This window comes from Tamandua tetradactyla, chromosome 6 (genome assembly GCF_023851605.1).
Source record: "Tamandua tetradactyla isolate mTamTet1 chromosome 6, mTamTet1.pri, whole genome shotgun sequence".
Lineage (NCBI taxonomy): Eukaryota > Metazoa > Chordata > Mammalia > Pilosa > Myrmecophagidae > Tamandua > Tamandua tetradactyla.
In genome coordinates, this window is record NC_135332.1 from 148,190,705 (window position 1) to 148,206,769 (window position 16,065).

The window sequence follows — 16,065 nt, forward strand, 5'->3', positions numbered from 1 at the left end:
TATTGAGGATAATAATGCTGACTTTATAGTATTGTGGTAAGATATAAATGTAATACACCTAGCACACAGAATACATACAACAAATGTTGGTAGAAATAGAAATTTCACAGACTATGTTACTGTCAAAAAACACAATCCTATATAATTAGGCCTGCCTGATCCTGCATCAAACAGAAAAACAACTCTCTTTGGTTTGGTGAAAAGGTGAGTTTATTGAACTCTATTGAAGATGTATCATCAAGGAGCTGGAGGAAAAACTTTGCAAGACCAGTTTGAAGTAAGAAAGGAGATTTGAGCTTTTATAGTCCATACAGACAAAGGGATGGCAAAGTCCAGAAGAAAGCAGAAAAAAAAAAAAATAAACACTAGATAAAAGTCACAGGATTCATTCAAATTGAGTAATGGCCACTTGCTTCATTTTGTTTGTCAGCATATCCTGATATCTGGTAGGCCCTTCCTTCTTTGTTGACTGTTTGGGCTTTTGATCTTGTTTTTCAAAAGGAGGAAAGTGCTGATTAGTTCATATGTTTCATTCCTACAAGAAGAATAAGGGAGGTGTTCTAGTTTGCTAGCTGCCAGAATGCAATATACCAGAAATGGAATGGGTTTTAAAAAGGGGAATTTAATAAGTTGCTAGTTTACAGTTCTAAGGCTGAGAAAATGTCCCAATTAAAATAAGTCTATAGAAATGTCCAATCAAAGGCAGCCAGGGAAATATACTTTGGTTCAAGAAGGCTGATGATGTTCAAGGTTTCTCTCTCAAGTGAGAAGGCACATGGCAAACATAGTCAGGGCTTCTCGCTCAGCTGAAAGGGCATGTGGCAAACACGGCGTAATCTGCTAGCTTTCTCTCCTGGCTTCTGGTTTCATGAAGCTCCCTGGGAGGCGCTTTCTTTCTTCATCTCTAAAGGTTGCTGGCTTGTGGACTCGCTGCTTCGTGGTGCTGCAGCATTCTCTGCTCTCTCCGAATCTCCTTCATTCTCCAAAATGTTTCCTCTTTTATAGGACTTCAGAAACTTATCAAGACCCACCCAAATGGGTGGAGACATGTTGTCACTTAATCCAGTTTAACAACCACTCTTTACTAAATAACATCATCCAGGGAGATGATCTGATTACAGTTTCAAACATACAGTATTGAATAGGGAATGGGATTTTGATTAAAACATGGCTTTTCTAGGGGACAAACATCCTTTCAGACCAGTACAGGAGGGTTACTGGGAACAGAGAGTAAGTTTTCCTTTTTTTTTTTTTTTTTTGTTTAACCCAGTTTTATTTGCATTGACTATGTTATAATTTTGTCTGATTTATCTTTTTTTTGTTTAATTTTTATTGAAAGAGCAATGTACAAGCACATACATTTTTAACATACAAACATTCCATACATGGTATACAATCAGTGGCTTGCAATATCATCACATAGTTGTATATTCATCACCGTGATCACTTTTTAGAACATTTGCATCACTCCAGATAAAGAAATAAAAAGAAAAAAGAAAAAACTCCTACATACCATATCCCTTACCCCTCCCTCTCATTGACCACTTGTATTTCCATTTATCCAATAAGATTTCTTTTTCTTTGTTGAGATTAGACAAACAGCAAACTATTTCAACAGGTGCTTTTTATGCCTAAAATAACTCAAAGCTGCTTAAGTCAAGTGATTATACTAAATAGTTTTTTCTTTTTAACTACAGAAGACTATACTAAGCATTTTCCAGCTGAAGGATTATACTGAATATTTTTCTATCTAACCAGCTATCAAATAGTCACTTCATCTCAATTTTTCTATTGTTATTTTATAATAACAATAAAGACATTCTTTAAATAAAAAAATCTATATAATCTCACTGGCCTACATAATTTTTCATTTTTGTATATTCCTTTATAGATTTTTTCTATCTGTATACATCATGTTTTTTTTTTTTTTAACTTTTTTTATTGTATAGTACAACGTATATACAAAGCAAAGAAATAAAAAAAGCAATAGTTTTCAAAGCACACTTCAACAAGTAGCTACAGGACAGATCCCAGAGTTGGTCATGGGCTACCCATACAATCCTCTCAGATTATTTTCCTTCTAGCTGCTCCAGAATATAGGAGGCTAGAAGGCTTAAACATTTTTTTATCATCACAACCGACTTTTTTTTCCTTTTTTTTGTGAAAAATAACGTATATACAAAACAATAAATTTCAAAGCACAGCACCACAATCAATTGTAGAACATAGTTCAGAGTTTGACATGGGTTACAATTCCACAATTTTAGGTTTTTACTTCTAGCTGCTTTAAGATGCTGAAGACTAAAAGAGATATCAATTTAATGATTCAGCATTCATATTCATTTGTTAAATCTTATCTTCACTGTATAAGTCCACCATCGCCTTGGATCTTTCTATTCCTGTCTTTATGGGTATTTGTGCTATGGCCATTCTAACTTTTTCATTTGATCGAGAGCATGGCCTATGGATTTTTGTGTCCCTAAAGTTTGACACAGTATCAGGGGATTCCCTGATGATAAGGTTTCATAGTTCCATATTCTTTCCCCCATCCCTCAGGGGACTTTGCCGATAATTTTTGATTATCTGCTTAAAATACTCTAGGATGTATCCAGATATTACAATAATCTATACAGGATTAAAGGACCTTTTTCTTATTCTGCGCTCCCTGTGTTTCAGTTGTTTAAATGAGCTATACAGACAGGTTGAGTTAGATTATGTGCTACAGAAAATTTCAGGCCAGACCATATAAACCTTTCTTCCTCTGGTCTCAAAGAGTAAGTGTCATTCTAAAATATAGACACCATCTTCCTTACCCCTGTGTTCTGAATTACAAAACCTGATCAGCTTCATTCTTATCTCTAAATATCCATATATATATATATATCAGTCCCTTGAAATCCATAATAATAATCACCACTCCAGACTTAATGTGTCTGCTTTAAAAGCTTACAATCTAGGCCCCTGTTTTTTTATAAATAGTTTTGAAAGGTGGCCATGCCATTGTTGTTCTTTTGTTTCTGGCTTATTTTGCCTCACCGAATGTCCCACAGGTTCACTCACATCGTTGTGACTTTGTTCCTTTTTGTAGCTGCACAACCTTCGTTCAGAAGTATATGCCGTTGTTTGCCAATCTGCTTCTCAGACAGCGTATGCTTCAGCCGCCTGCTTTCATCAGGCTTCATGTATAGTGCCCAAAGTCCACAGTCTATCAACACACTCAGTTTTAGATAATTTCATTGTTCCCAAGAGAAAACCAGTAAACACACCCTTGCCAAAATGGAAATCTAAAACTCCTCTTAACTCTTGTCCCTCTTCCCATTATTTACCTCTGCTGTTGCTGTAATAGAGCTGATATTTACCTTTTGAACATAGCCCATAGTATGCAATAGCAGTTTTCCACCTTACCATGGACTTAAACACTCTTTGTACATAAATCATATCTTTGAAGTAATTCTTGCAAGAATTAATTTATATTTCTAATGTTAAGCAGGGGGATAGATAGGTCTATACAACCCTTTCAATATTCATCTTCAATATGATAATATTACTTATAGATCTACTAGGGATTCACCTTCACGTTTATCTATTCCCGTATATTGGAGTTCAACCTCATTAGCTAACGGTTCACCTATCTCTAGCTTCTTTGTATCTTTAAGTTCCCTATATTCTGTATTATAAGCCTCTGATTATACCTTTATGCTGGTCATAAAAATTGAGTCATACAGTATCTATCCTTTTGTGTCTGGCTTATTTCACTCAGCATTATGTCCACAAGGTTCATCCATCTTGTTATGTGCTTCAGGATGTCATTTTGTCTTACTGCTGCGATATGCATCATGTTTTACATAGATGCAATTATGGTGTATGTACAGTTTTATGTTCTGCTTAATAATTTACTATAAATGTTTTTACTTATTAGGATATCATGAATATTTTTCCATGAATATATTTTTTCATTCACCTACCTCAGAATATGACATAACATACATATTCAATTAAATGGATTCCCTTTCATTCTGGTTTTTAATACTTATAGAACATTTCATTGCAGTTGGAACAATTAAAACAAAAATGTTCAACATTCCACTGTGAAGTTTTGTTTGATATCTTGTTTTTATCTCTGCTTCATTGTCAACCCAAATGTGGGACAGCTTTATTTCTTTGATCCAGAATTCAACTCATATCATGCAGCTGTGTTTGTAGCATGTATTGGGAAAGTTTGGGGATAATGATGATGAGGCTTCTGCACAGTGACTACTTCAAAAATGAATTCAATTTTTCCATTTAAAAAAAATTTGTTTGAACATTTATTTTTTTATTTTTTATTTTTGAAGTTTTGAAATATGAATGGCCATCTATTTTCAACACCCTGCAATATTGTTGTTTGGACATTTATATACACTTTGTTTCTAACTCATGATCAGGTTATTAGTATCTCCTTTTTATTTTCCCTTTCATCTCCATTCCCTCTCTACTGCCCAATTTTTAAATTTTCTTTTTCTATCTTTCTTTCTTTTTTCCACTGACCAATTTTTGTTAATTTTTTACATAGCAGCTTAGCTATGTTTTTGTTTTTTATTTCAGTCTGTTCCCTTGGAGTTTCCATTCTGCTTTGATGTAGTTTATCAAGGCAATTGCTTAAGTGAACCTGGTATCTTCCTAAATAAATCTCCAATATCAGTTGGTAAAATATTTATCCTTCATTCTGCTGCATAGATTGTTCTATACATGTTCAACTGAATTTGATTGGGCTTTAGGGGAATCCTTCTGGGTATAAGTTCACTTGGACCTGATGATATTCATATCTGGGTAAGAGTTTACTGTATTTACTCAAGGGAAATACTTAAGGTTCATTAGGTTGACATTATAATTAAATTCCAGCATTTTTTTGTAGGTTCATATAGAGTAGAAGGATATATTGATAAATAAATCCTCTGAGGATATGGTACCATTATAATAGCCTTAGTAAAATAGAAAAAAAATCATTTACCATGTGAAACAGTGTAGTTATAATTCTTGTGACCTAAAAACAATGCTCCTAATGATAATACAGTTTCTGTTTATCTGTCCACATTTTTTTTTTTTTGCTAAAGAAGGCTGACCAAGGTGAAATAGTGAACATGGTGAAATCTATCTTGTGTTCTTCCTGGTTTTCTTATTTGTCACCTCTTTCTCCATTGATGAATGACTTTTTTCCTTTGGACATCTACTTTTTAGTCTTCTTTCCTCATCCCTAGAACATTAGAGAAAGAGAAATCAGTCATTTATGCTTTTCCAAATGGTGAATAATTGTGCCATAACCTTAATTTTTCCAATTGGCTAATAATAAAGGTACAACCTTAAGCAGATTTTTATTTATACAGGTTAAGTCAAGTACTGTTAACTTATGTAGAGACTGTGAGGGCAGGAATTTTATGCAATATATCTCTATGTTTTGCTGAGGTTAGCACAGTACCTAACACATAATGAGTGCTCAGTAAAGAACTAATAAAAGAATTAAAGACATTCTGTTTAAAGAATTCCCAAGTATCAATAGAAGACATGAAGGGGCACAATAACAGGTATTTTTAGAATTGTATTAAAAATACTCTAAAAGTTGATCCTGAAGATAATCCTGAATTAATTATTTTGGTGAGACCAGAAATGAAGATGGTGTGTGCGTGTGTGTCTGTGTGTGTGCGTGTGCATGTGTGCATGAGTGCGTGTGTGTGTGTGTGAGTGTGTGGCGAGTTAGGATTTTGTCAATCTGTGATGATTGGCTGTTTTCCTTTTGTCCATCCTGAATAAGGAAAGTACAAAGTACATGAGTTGAGGATGGAACAGGAGGCAGGGGCCAGATTATATAGGGACTTATAGCGCATGGCAAGGAGTTTAGTTTTATTCTAAATATAATGACAATTTTAGGGGAAAGGGTTGAGTGGTACGATGTCGGGGAAAGGTGGTGGTAGTGTTTTAGAGTGGGAGCAAGAGAGGTAGCAGGTTTCTGGCTCAGACAGAAGTTCAATTTTGAACAAATCTGAAGTTTTAGTTGTGATTCCAAGTGAATAGTTGAAGTCATCTTTTTCAGACTTTTATTTTTAATGTTTTTTTTCTCATTTTTAGGTAAGTTAAAATATCTTGACATTGTCTTATTGCCATCTTCTAAAATAGATTTTCCTTGTTATATAGGCTAGTGGTGGTACCCATGAAATATAACCTAAAGCTATGAATTATAATTTCTATTTTAATTAAAATTGCTACTTGTCTTGAGTCTTTAGGACTAAGATAACTTTTCTACTCAAGTGGTGGATTTTGTTAGTGTTTATGGCAAACATTTTATAGGTATTGACAATAGCAGTTGTAATTACAACACAAATTGGATTTAAAGAATTGTAGTTTCTGAGGGAATTATTGTTTTTGTATTTGAATTGCTGATTATTTAAGTCCAAAGTAGTTCAGCATCTTTTTTCCTGAGTGTTGTTTTGATGACATTATTAAGCACTGGTATGCTTAAGAAAAGGTTAATAAGAAAGAAAAAAAGAATTCAAGATAAAGGATAGAGAAGTGGAGTGTGCAAATAAGAAAGAAAAAGTGGACAAAAGAAACACAAAAATAGAGATACAAAAAGAAAAGAGAAAAGACCCATGCCATTTAAAGTTGTATGATTAGGAAAATAAAATTCACTCTAGGTTATTTCAAACAATGGGAATTTAATATAAGGACTCAATTACCAAAAGTTTTGGTAGAGCCAGGGATGCAAAAAAAGTGGAAGATAAATTAACTGAAGACCAGCTACTACAGGAAGCCATTACCACCCCTAGGTGGGACAATGGGCTGGGAGAATGAAAAGGAAAATCATGTTAAACAGAGCCTATAGGTATTATGATATAAGATTGTTGGACTACCACCACTGTCCTTGGAGATGTTGCTGCTTTGCAGGGAGCCAAAAGCCTGACTTTTACTGATGCAAAATGTCTGTAGTCCTCTTGGTGATGCTGGACTTACCTCAGAGTATGCTGGATCCTGCAGTAACTCACAGATACCTCTGTCAGAACTGTACTGCTAATGCAGTAACCAGCATTTGTATGATGGTTTTCTGGTACTGATACCTATTTTGGAGCCAGAACCTATGAGTAATCTTTGCTGAGGCCCTTGGAATGCTGCTGCTCTCCATGCAGGAACCAGAAATAGAAGGAAGTAAACAGAATGGTTCATTTTCTCCTGCCACCTAATTTTCACCAGTGCTTCCCAGTGGCAGTACTTAACTGGAAATCAGCTATTAAGGTAGTATGAGAAATATAGTCCTTAGATTTTAGCCTCCAAAATACAGAGGAGAATACAGAAGGGTAGGAATGGAGCTGAGAGCCAATAACAAACAAGCATTAGGAAAAGTTAAAAATTACTATTTCTTAATCACAATAGGAGAGAAGAAAAATTTTTGCAATTTTTATGAGTAATATCAGGATCCATTCTCCTCCTTCTCTTACCCTTCCCCTCTTCCTCCTTCTCCTCCTCTTTTGGATATGGTTGAGATAAATGATTAAATTACAGGGGCTGATAGAAAAACTTTGAAAGTAAGCTAATTCTCCATTGAGGTGTCAGGATATTTTAGGAATCAAGCAGCAAAAATGGAGCCGAGTTAATTTAATCAGAAAAGAAACTTATTAGAAGGATATTGGTTGGCTCTCAGAAAAGATGAATAATTTGTCCATGGAAAAGAGAAATTGGAGTAGCTCTGGAAACTAATTTTTCAGAAACTAATGGATAGTGTTTTCAAGGTACTGCTTGCTATTTGTATGAATCAGCTTAATCATTTTCCGTATCAATTTTATATCATGTTTAAGGTTCACGTCACCAGAAGAGATGTAATCTGGCCTAGTTGGGTTAGTTACCAACTCCTTGATCAGAGGAACGCAAGGCACCTTGGTAGACAGCTATATCAAGACTATTCAATAATTGAGGATTCCTTTCTCAAAAGAATTTTGAGTTTTAGAGGAAAGTGGATACTAGGCAGGCAAAAATCACAAGATATCTATTAATTGATTTATTTTGTATTAATGATAGGTGGCTCAAAACCATAGCCAAAAATTCTTTAGCACTTAATATGTAATAGGCACTTTGATCTTCTAAAATAATATCTTTGAGGAGGTTGTCATTATTATCCTCATTTTACAGATGAGAAAAATTGAGAGGTGCGCTTCTGGTGATGGTGGATTAGGCAGTTTGGACTAACACTCCCACTGAGAACAACTAGAAAAGCTGGATCAAATATAAAAATCATCTGTTTGAAGGTATCAGAGAGCTAACACATCAGTGAAGACAATGGGGACAAGACCCTGGAGAAGAAGGAAACCTAAAGAGGTGAGCTAGACATTTGAGGCCTTTTTCCCCTAAGGGAATCTGCTGTTTCCAGTAGAGGTGGCTGAGAGGCTAAGAAACTGAGAAGATCTTTTGATACCCTCATGGGCTCAGGCCGTGGGAGCAATAGTAAGTCTAGGGTCCACCAAAGATGTAGGTTACCTGTTAAGTTCCCCAGGCTTTGGGTTCAGACTCTGAAGGACTACACCTTAGGAATAAGGATGAATCAGAAATAAAATTATCTTCTTACAGAATAAAGTCCAGTTTAGAATAATCATAATCCTTGATTAGATTAAGGACATTCAGGATTGTTTGACTCTAGTTATTTCTTAAAGCAGAAATGAATCTTTTCTGGAGGAAGCTAACATTGTCCTAGGCCTCACTAATTTTTTACATATAATGTCTGGCTTGCACACAAAAATAACCAGGCATATAGAAGACTAAGAGAAAAAACAGCTCATAGAAACAGATCCATAAAGGATGCAAATAATGGAGTTCTCAGACACTACCTAAAAATAAGTATAATTAATATGTTTAAAGTAGCAAAATACAAAACTGAAAATTTTGATAGAATTAGAAATCATAAAGACTAAGTAGTAAAAAGTATAGAACTGAAAAATAAATGAAATTAAGAACTCATTGGATGCATTTAACAGCATACCAGATATAGTTGAAAAGTGACATAGCTGAAATTAATTGATATATATTGAGGAATATACCCAGTAACTTCAGGAAACACATTCTTTTCACTTGCATATGTAATATAAAAATTGGCCATATCCTGGATAAAGCAATTCTCAACAAATTTCAGAAGATTGAAATATGCAGGCCACAGTGCTAAAAATCTATAATAGAAAGATAATTAGAAAATTCCTATATATTTAGAAATTAAGAAATCCACTTTGGAAAAACCAGAGGATTAAAGTAGAAATGACAAGGAAAGTTTAAATATATTTTTTACCTGAATGGTAATGAAAACACAACTTGCAAAATATGTGTGAAGCAGCTAAAGTAGTCTTTAGAGGGTAATTTATTGTGTAAAGCCATATGTCACAAAAAAAGAATGGGTGAAAATTATTGATTTAAGCATTTATCTCAAGAAGGTAAGAAGAAAACTTCTATCAAATTAATCTGAAAGAAAGTAGAAGGAAACAAATAATAAAGATAAGGGAGAAACCAATGGAAGGAAAAGTAGACATAAAATAAGAAAGGATCAACAAAAAATTGAAAAAAATTTCAAAAATTTCAAAAATTGAGTCTCTGAAAATATTAATAAAATTGGTAAACACCTGCCATGACTGGTGAGGAAAAAGAGAGAGAAGGCACAACTAGCATCAGGTATGAAAAAGAAGATATCACTGTAGACCCTAAAGATGTTAAGGAGATAATAAAAGGATTTTATGAAATTATGTGTCTGTACAGTTAGAAAATAGTTGATATGGATAAATTCCTCAAAAATATAATTTGCTAAAAGAAGAAATAGAAAACTTGAGCAGTACTGTAGTTCTTTTTTTGAAAATATTAAAAATATTTTCATTTCATCATATAACATCACTTACATTGCAATTTTTATACTCTTTTAAATCAATAACTAGAGCCATAGAGTAGTTAAGTTCTTCTTTCAAAGTTTCCAGTTTATTCAAATCTTTCCTCAAATGAGACTACATTTTGTTCAATAATGTCAAGAAAATGGATCTAATTAAAATTAGTTTCAGGATTATTTGTGCATGAATCTTCTTTAAAATCATGCAAACATTTTCTTTTTCTCATTTTAATTTCTTATGTTTTATTGGAATGTCACTTTTCTTCATATGTCACGTGCAGTTTCATTCAATTTAAATAAACAATTTTCTTTATCATTAAAATGTTTTAACCCTTATATAAGTGAAATAGACAATGTTAACCTATTTGTTTTTGTAAGCTTCTGATAATATTTGGAATAGAAAGCAATACCTATATCAAATAAGTACAGATAGTGTGAATTTAAAATTAATTCTAATTTTCTGCCATGAAGTATGATTCATTCTTCATTTGAGGATCTTCTATTGTTTCAGTCAACTCATCTCATACATCCTCTATCTAGCCTAAATTAAGTCTAATGGCTATAGCACCATTTAATAGGCATTCACATTGTATGCCTGAAAGCACTTCAAAGGTCAGTTCTGATACGCGTTTCATCAAGACGTGACATCTCTAGGCAGAACCAGAAAATACTGCATATAATCTTTGAAGTGATCTGAAGGATGACAATGCTATTTGTGCCAGTTTGAAATTATTATGTACCCCAAGAAAGTCATGTCCTTTAATTCTCATTCAATATTACTGGGTGGGATCATTTCTATTGTTTCCATGGAGATGTGACCCACCCAATTGTGGGTGGTAGCTTTTGATTAGATGGTTTCCATGGAAATGTGTCTCCACCCATTCAAGGTGGGTTGCTTACTGGAGCCCTTTTAGAGGGAACTATTTTGGAAAAAAGCTATAGAGCCACCAGAGCTGAGAGAGCTATAGAGCCAGAGATCTTTGAAAATGCAAAAGGAGAACAGTACTGGGGAATCCTTATGAAATGAGAAGCCAGGAGAGAAAGCTAGCGGACGTTGTCATGGGCCTTTCCAGCTGACAGAGGTATTCTGGACCCATTGGTCTCTCTTGAATCAAGGTATCTTTTACTGGATGCCTTAGTTTGGACATTTTCATGGTCTTAGAACTGTAAACTTATAACTTAATAAATTCCCTTTTAAAACCTGTTCTATTTCTGGTATATTGCATTCTGGCAGCTTTTGCAAACTTTTTAAAGCACAGTTGATGATGTGTCTCCTGAAACAAATTCAGACTATGCACTGCATTGCCCAAAATGACAGGCACTAGACACATGTGGCTATTGAGCATTTGAAATGTGGCTAGTCCAAATTGAGATTGCTATACGTATAAAGTATATACAGGATTTCAAAAGCTTAGTAAAAGAAAAAAGAAAGAATATAAAATATCTCACTAATAATTTTTAATATTGATTGCATGTTGAAATGATAATATTTTAGATATATTAGGAAGAATAAAGTAAATTAATTTCACTTCTTTCTTTTTATGGTTGCAATGTAAATATTTAAAATCTTAGAGATATATACGTGGCTTGCATTATATTTCTATTGGACAGTACTGCTGTAGCGCACAAAGCTTTTGAAATTTTGGCCAAAATTCTGGTTTGTACATTTTTTCCTTTACCAAAGAGTGTTAGCATTGTTATTATTGGCTTGGCCTCAGCAATCTTTTAGATCAAGAGCCATGTAATTGAAAGGGTTTTTTGCTTGTTTGTCTGTTTAATTCTTTACTTAAGTCAAAACCTGTACTTTTCACAACCGAGGTAAAACTAATGAAATATTAGTTACGATTTTCCTGTACTTCTGTGACTTTGATTTTCTTATTTTCTTCTTCTGGCAATTTGACAGTAATAAATGTTAGGTCAAATGCCTTTTTTTCTGGGTACAGACTAGTGGAACTTATTATTATTAACTCTTCAAAATTCATCTTTTAATTATTAACCATTAAATCAATGCTTTCATTTTGAATTCTTAATCCTACTTGGTCATAATTTGCTTTATTATTTTTTAACTATCTTACACATTTGGCTTTTCTAGGTTTAATTTTGAAATCATTTTTACTAAGCCTAGAAGTTCTCCTTTATTTTCTGTCAATAATTTGGCAATAAATACTATGAAATGCATCAGTATGCCTGGCTAAATATTGGACATGTATTATTGTTTTAGGGATATCCTCAGTGTTTTATATTGGTGTTTACCTTTCATTGTGGAGTACTGTCAATTGTCTACTGTTTACTCAAACTTTTTTTTTTGAGTTCCAGTAATTGCATGCGCTTTTTAAAAACTTTTTCATTGTATAATATAACATGTATATACAACACAAAGAAGTGAAAAAGCAGTAGTTTTCAAAGCTGCATGTGCCTTTTTTAAATGCATAAGTGACATTCATATTCTTTTTTTTCCTTATCATATGATCATTCCGTTCTTCTTATATAATCAATAACTCACATTATCATCACATAGTTATATATTCATCATCATGATCATTTCTTAGAACATCTCCATCAATTCAGAAAAAGGAATAAAAATACAAAAGAAAAAAATTCATACATACCATACCCCTTACCCCTCCCCTTCACCGATCACCAGCATTTCAATCTACTAAATTTATTTTAACATTTGTTCCCCCTATTATTTATTTATTTTCAATCCATATGTTTTACTTGTCCATCAATAAGGTAGAAAAAAGGAGCATCAGACACAAGGCTCTCACAACCACATAGTCACACTGCGACAGCCATATCATCGTACAATTATCTTCAAGAAACATGGCCACCAGAGCACAGCTCCATATTTTCAGGTGGTTCCCTCCAGCCTCTCCATTACACCTTAACTGTGATATCTATTTAATTCATAAGAATAACCTCCAGGATAAACTCTTACTCTGTTTGAAATCTCTCAGCCATTGACACTTTATTTTGTTCATTTTGCTCTTCCCCCTTTTGATCAAGAAGGTTTTCTCAAGCCCTTCATGCTGAGTTCCAGCTCATTCTAGGGTTTCTGTCCCATGTTGGCAGGAAGGTCCACACCCCTGGGAGTCGTGTCCGATGTAGGGAAGGGGAGGAGAATGAGTTTGCTTGCTGTGTCAGCCGAGAGAGAGAGAGGCCACATCTGAGCAACAGAAGAGGTTCTCTTGGAGGTGACTCTTAGGCCAAATTTTCAGTAAGTTTAGCCTGTCCTTTGCGGGGTTAAGTTTCATATGAACAAACCCCAAGATTGGAGGCTTGGCCTATTGCTTTGGCTGTCCCCACTGCCTGTATCAAGAATTCTCCACTTGGGAAAGTTGAATTTTCCCCCTTTTTCCCCATTCCCCCTAAGAGACTCTGCAAATACTTCCCAATTCACTGTTCAAATCGCTCTGGGATTTATCTGGGCATCACTCTGACAAACCTACAAAATTTCAAGCCTTACACAAGATTCCAAGTACTGTGGTGTTCGATTAAGCTGTCTTCTTAAGTTATATTAGGAAATGCACTAGTCAAAATATAAATTTTGTACCAAATAAACATTTTTTTGCTTCTCTCAAACATACGTTAAAGTTTAAAAATATGAATTACCATCTATTTTCAACAACCTGCATTATTGACATTCCTTTGTTCTTTCTCATGCAGAAACATTTTTTTTTCTTATTTATTTTTTGTTGTTTCTTTCCCTGCTGGAGAATGCCAGCCCCCTGAGGGCAAGAGTTTTTGCTGCCATGTCCTGGGTGCCTAGAATGGTGCTAGATACTCAACATATTTAGTGACTTGAGTGAAGTCACTAAATGGAGTCACCTGAATGACATCATGCTCCAGCAACCCTGCCTGCCCCGGCCACCCACCAGTGGAAATGGCTAATGGCAGGATACTGTGTTGCCAGAGTCTGGTCAACGGCTCTTCCAAGCAAGTTGAGGGACCTCATTGAGCTGAGCCTAGAGATTTTTCTGGTTTGCCGCATATCTTTCAAATCACAAGCATGCAACCTGCTTCCTCTTTCACAGGTGTCCCTGCCCTGGGGTGATAGAATAGTAAGGCAAACAGGAAGCATATGGAAACCAGGGTCTTCCTTGTAGGGGCAAAGGTCTTGGGCTAGGTCTGTTGAGGCTGGGCAGGGCAGGGCTGGGAGGGCTGGGCCACAGGACCCAGCTGATGCTGGTGGGGGCGGCCTGGGAGGAAGTACGTGGAGCTCAGGTGTGCTTCTGTGCCCTGCTGACTGCTATGGTTTCCTGGTTAGCGGGACTGGCTTTGGGTCAAGAAGTGTTGGCACCCCCATGCATGTGGCTGGGTTTCAGGCTGGGTCTGAGATCAGATCCTTCTGGACAGAAAATGGGCCCTGTGGGACTGCTGGTTGCTCCTGGATTGGATGTCATGAGCTCCGTTTCTTGCCAGCTGTGAGGCTGTGCGGTCATGTCACCTCTCTTGGCCTCAGTTTCCTCCTTGTAAAATGAGGAAAGTGATGTCCATGTGACTTGTCTCACAGGGGAGTGATGAGAAGGGAGGCAGCCACAGTGTACTTTAAACCAGAAAAGGAAGGGCAGGGCATGCAAATGTGCAAGGAAATTGTGTGGGGAAGGAACGTGGGGTTCAGCCAGCCAACCAGATCCGAATTTGGGGAACTGGCTCTACTCCTGATTTGAGACCTCGACAAATATCCCTTTGCCAGGGGTTTGGTTCCTCACTGGTGTGGACAGGTTTGCTCTGGGTTGCTTTGGTTAGGGGGTGTGGGTGGGAAGAGCTGGTTCGTTCCTGCGCCTGAGTGAGGTGGACCAGCCGGGCAGGGTGGTGCGGTGATGAAGCAAGCAGCACAGAGAGCTTTGTGCCCAGGGGGCAAACTTCAGGGACGCTGCAAATAAGACCTTGGCACCAGAAAAAAGCGCCAATTGGCCTTTTGCAACCTAGCCATCATGGTTCTTGCAGCTCAATAATAAAAAAAGACAAATAACCCAATTAAAAATGAACACAGGATGTGAATAGGCATTTTCCCAAAGAAGATCTACAAAAGGCGAATAAGCAAGGAGAAGATGCTGGCAGGCTGTTTTAGTTTCCTAGGCTGCTCAAGACAGGCACTATGAAGTGGACTGGCTTAAACAATGGGAATTTATTCACTTACAGTTTGAGGCCAGGAAAATGTCCAGATCAAGGCACTGTTGAGGTGGTGCTTTCTGCCTGAAGACCAGCTGCCGGGAATCCTTGCCTCTGCTGCCAGGTGGCAAGGCTCATGGCAGAGTTTGCTGATATCTCTCTTCTCTTCTGGGTTTCATTGATTTCCGCTTCTTGCTTCTGTGGCTTTCTCTCTGTCTGAATTTCCTTCTCTCTTTTTTTTTTTTTATTAATTAACGGAAAAAAAGAAATTAACCCAACATTTAGAAATCATACCATTCTACATATGCAATCAGTAATTCTTAAAATCATCACATAGATGCATGATCATCGGTTCTTAGTACATTTGCATTGGTTTAGAAGAACTAGCAACACAACAGAAAAAGATACAGAATGTTAATATAGAGAAAAGAAATAAAAGTAATAATAATAGTAAAAAAACAAACAAACAAAACAAACAAACAAAAAATCTTTAGCTCAGATGCAGCTTCATTCAGTGTTTTAACATGATTACTTTACACTTAGGTATTATTGTGCTGTCCAATTTTGAGTTTTTGTATCTAATCCTGTTGCACAGTCTGTATCCCTTCAGCTCCAATTACCCGTTATCTTACCCTGTTTCTAACTCCTGCTGGACTCTGTTACCAATGACATATTCCAAGTTTATTCTCGAATGTTGGTTCACATCAGTGGTACCATACAGTATCTGTCCTTTAGTTTTTGGCTGGACTCACTCAGCATAATGTTCTCTAGGTCCATCCATGTTATTACATGCTTCATAAGTTTATTCTGTCTTAAAGCTGCATAATATTCCATCGTATGTATATACCACAGTTTGTTTAGCCATTCTTCTGTTGATGGACATTTTGGCTGTTTCCATTGCTTTGCAATTGTAAATAACGCTGCTATAAACATTGGTGTGCAAATGTCCGTTTGTGTCTTTGCCCTTAAGTCCTTTGAGTAGATACCTAGCAATGGTATTGCTGGGTCGTATGGCAATTTTTATATTCAGCTTTTTGAGGAACCGCCAAACTGCCTTCCACAGTGGTTGC

General features: G+C 35.9%; 1 protein-coding gene across 15 annotated transcripts in view; it reads left to right on the forward strand.

The window, feature by feature from the left end:
* The window catches only part of RIMS2 (regulating synaptic membrane exocytosis 2), a 757,916-nt gene that overhangs the window by 30,860 nt on the left and 710,991 nt on the right, over positions 1 to 16,065 (forward strand). For 3 of the 15 annotated variants that reach the window (XM_077167433.1, XM_077167434.1, XM_077167435.1), the window contains exon 2: positions 8,155 to 8,340. The exons of the other annotated variants lie outside the window; for them this stretch is intronic. The gene's annotated coding sequence lies outside the window, so the exon portion shown is untranslated. The remainder of the gene's footprint in view (positions 1 to 8,154; positions 8,341 to 16,065) is intronic. 15 annotated transcript variants of the gene reach the window in all.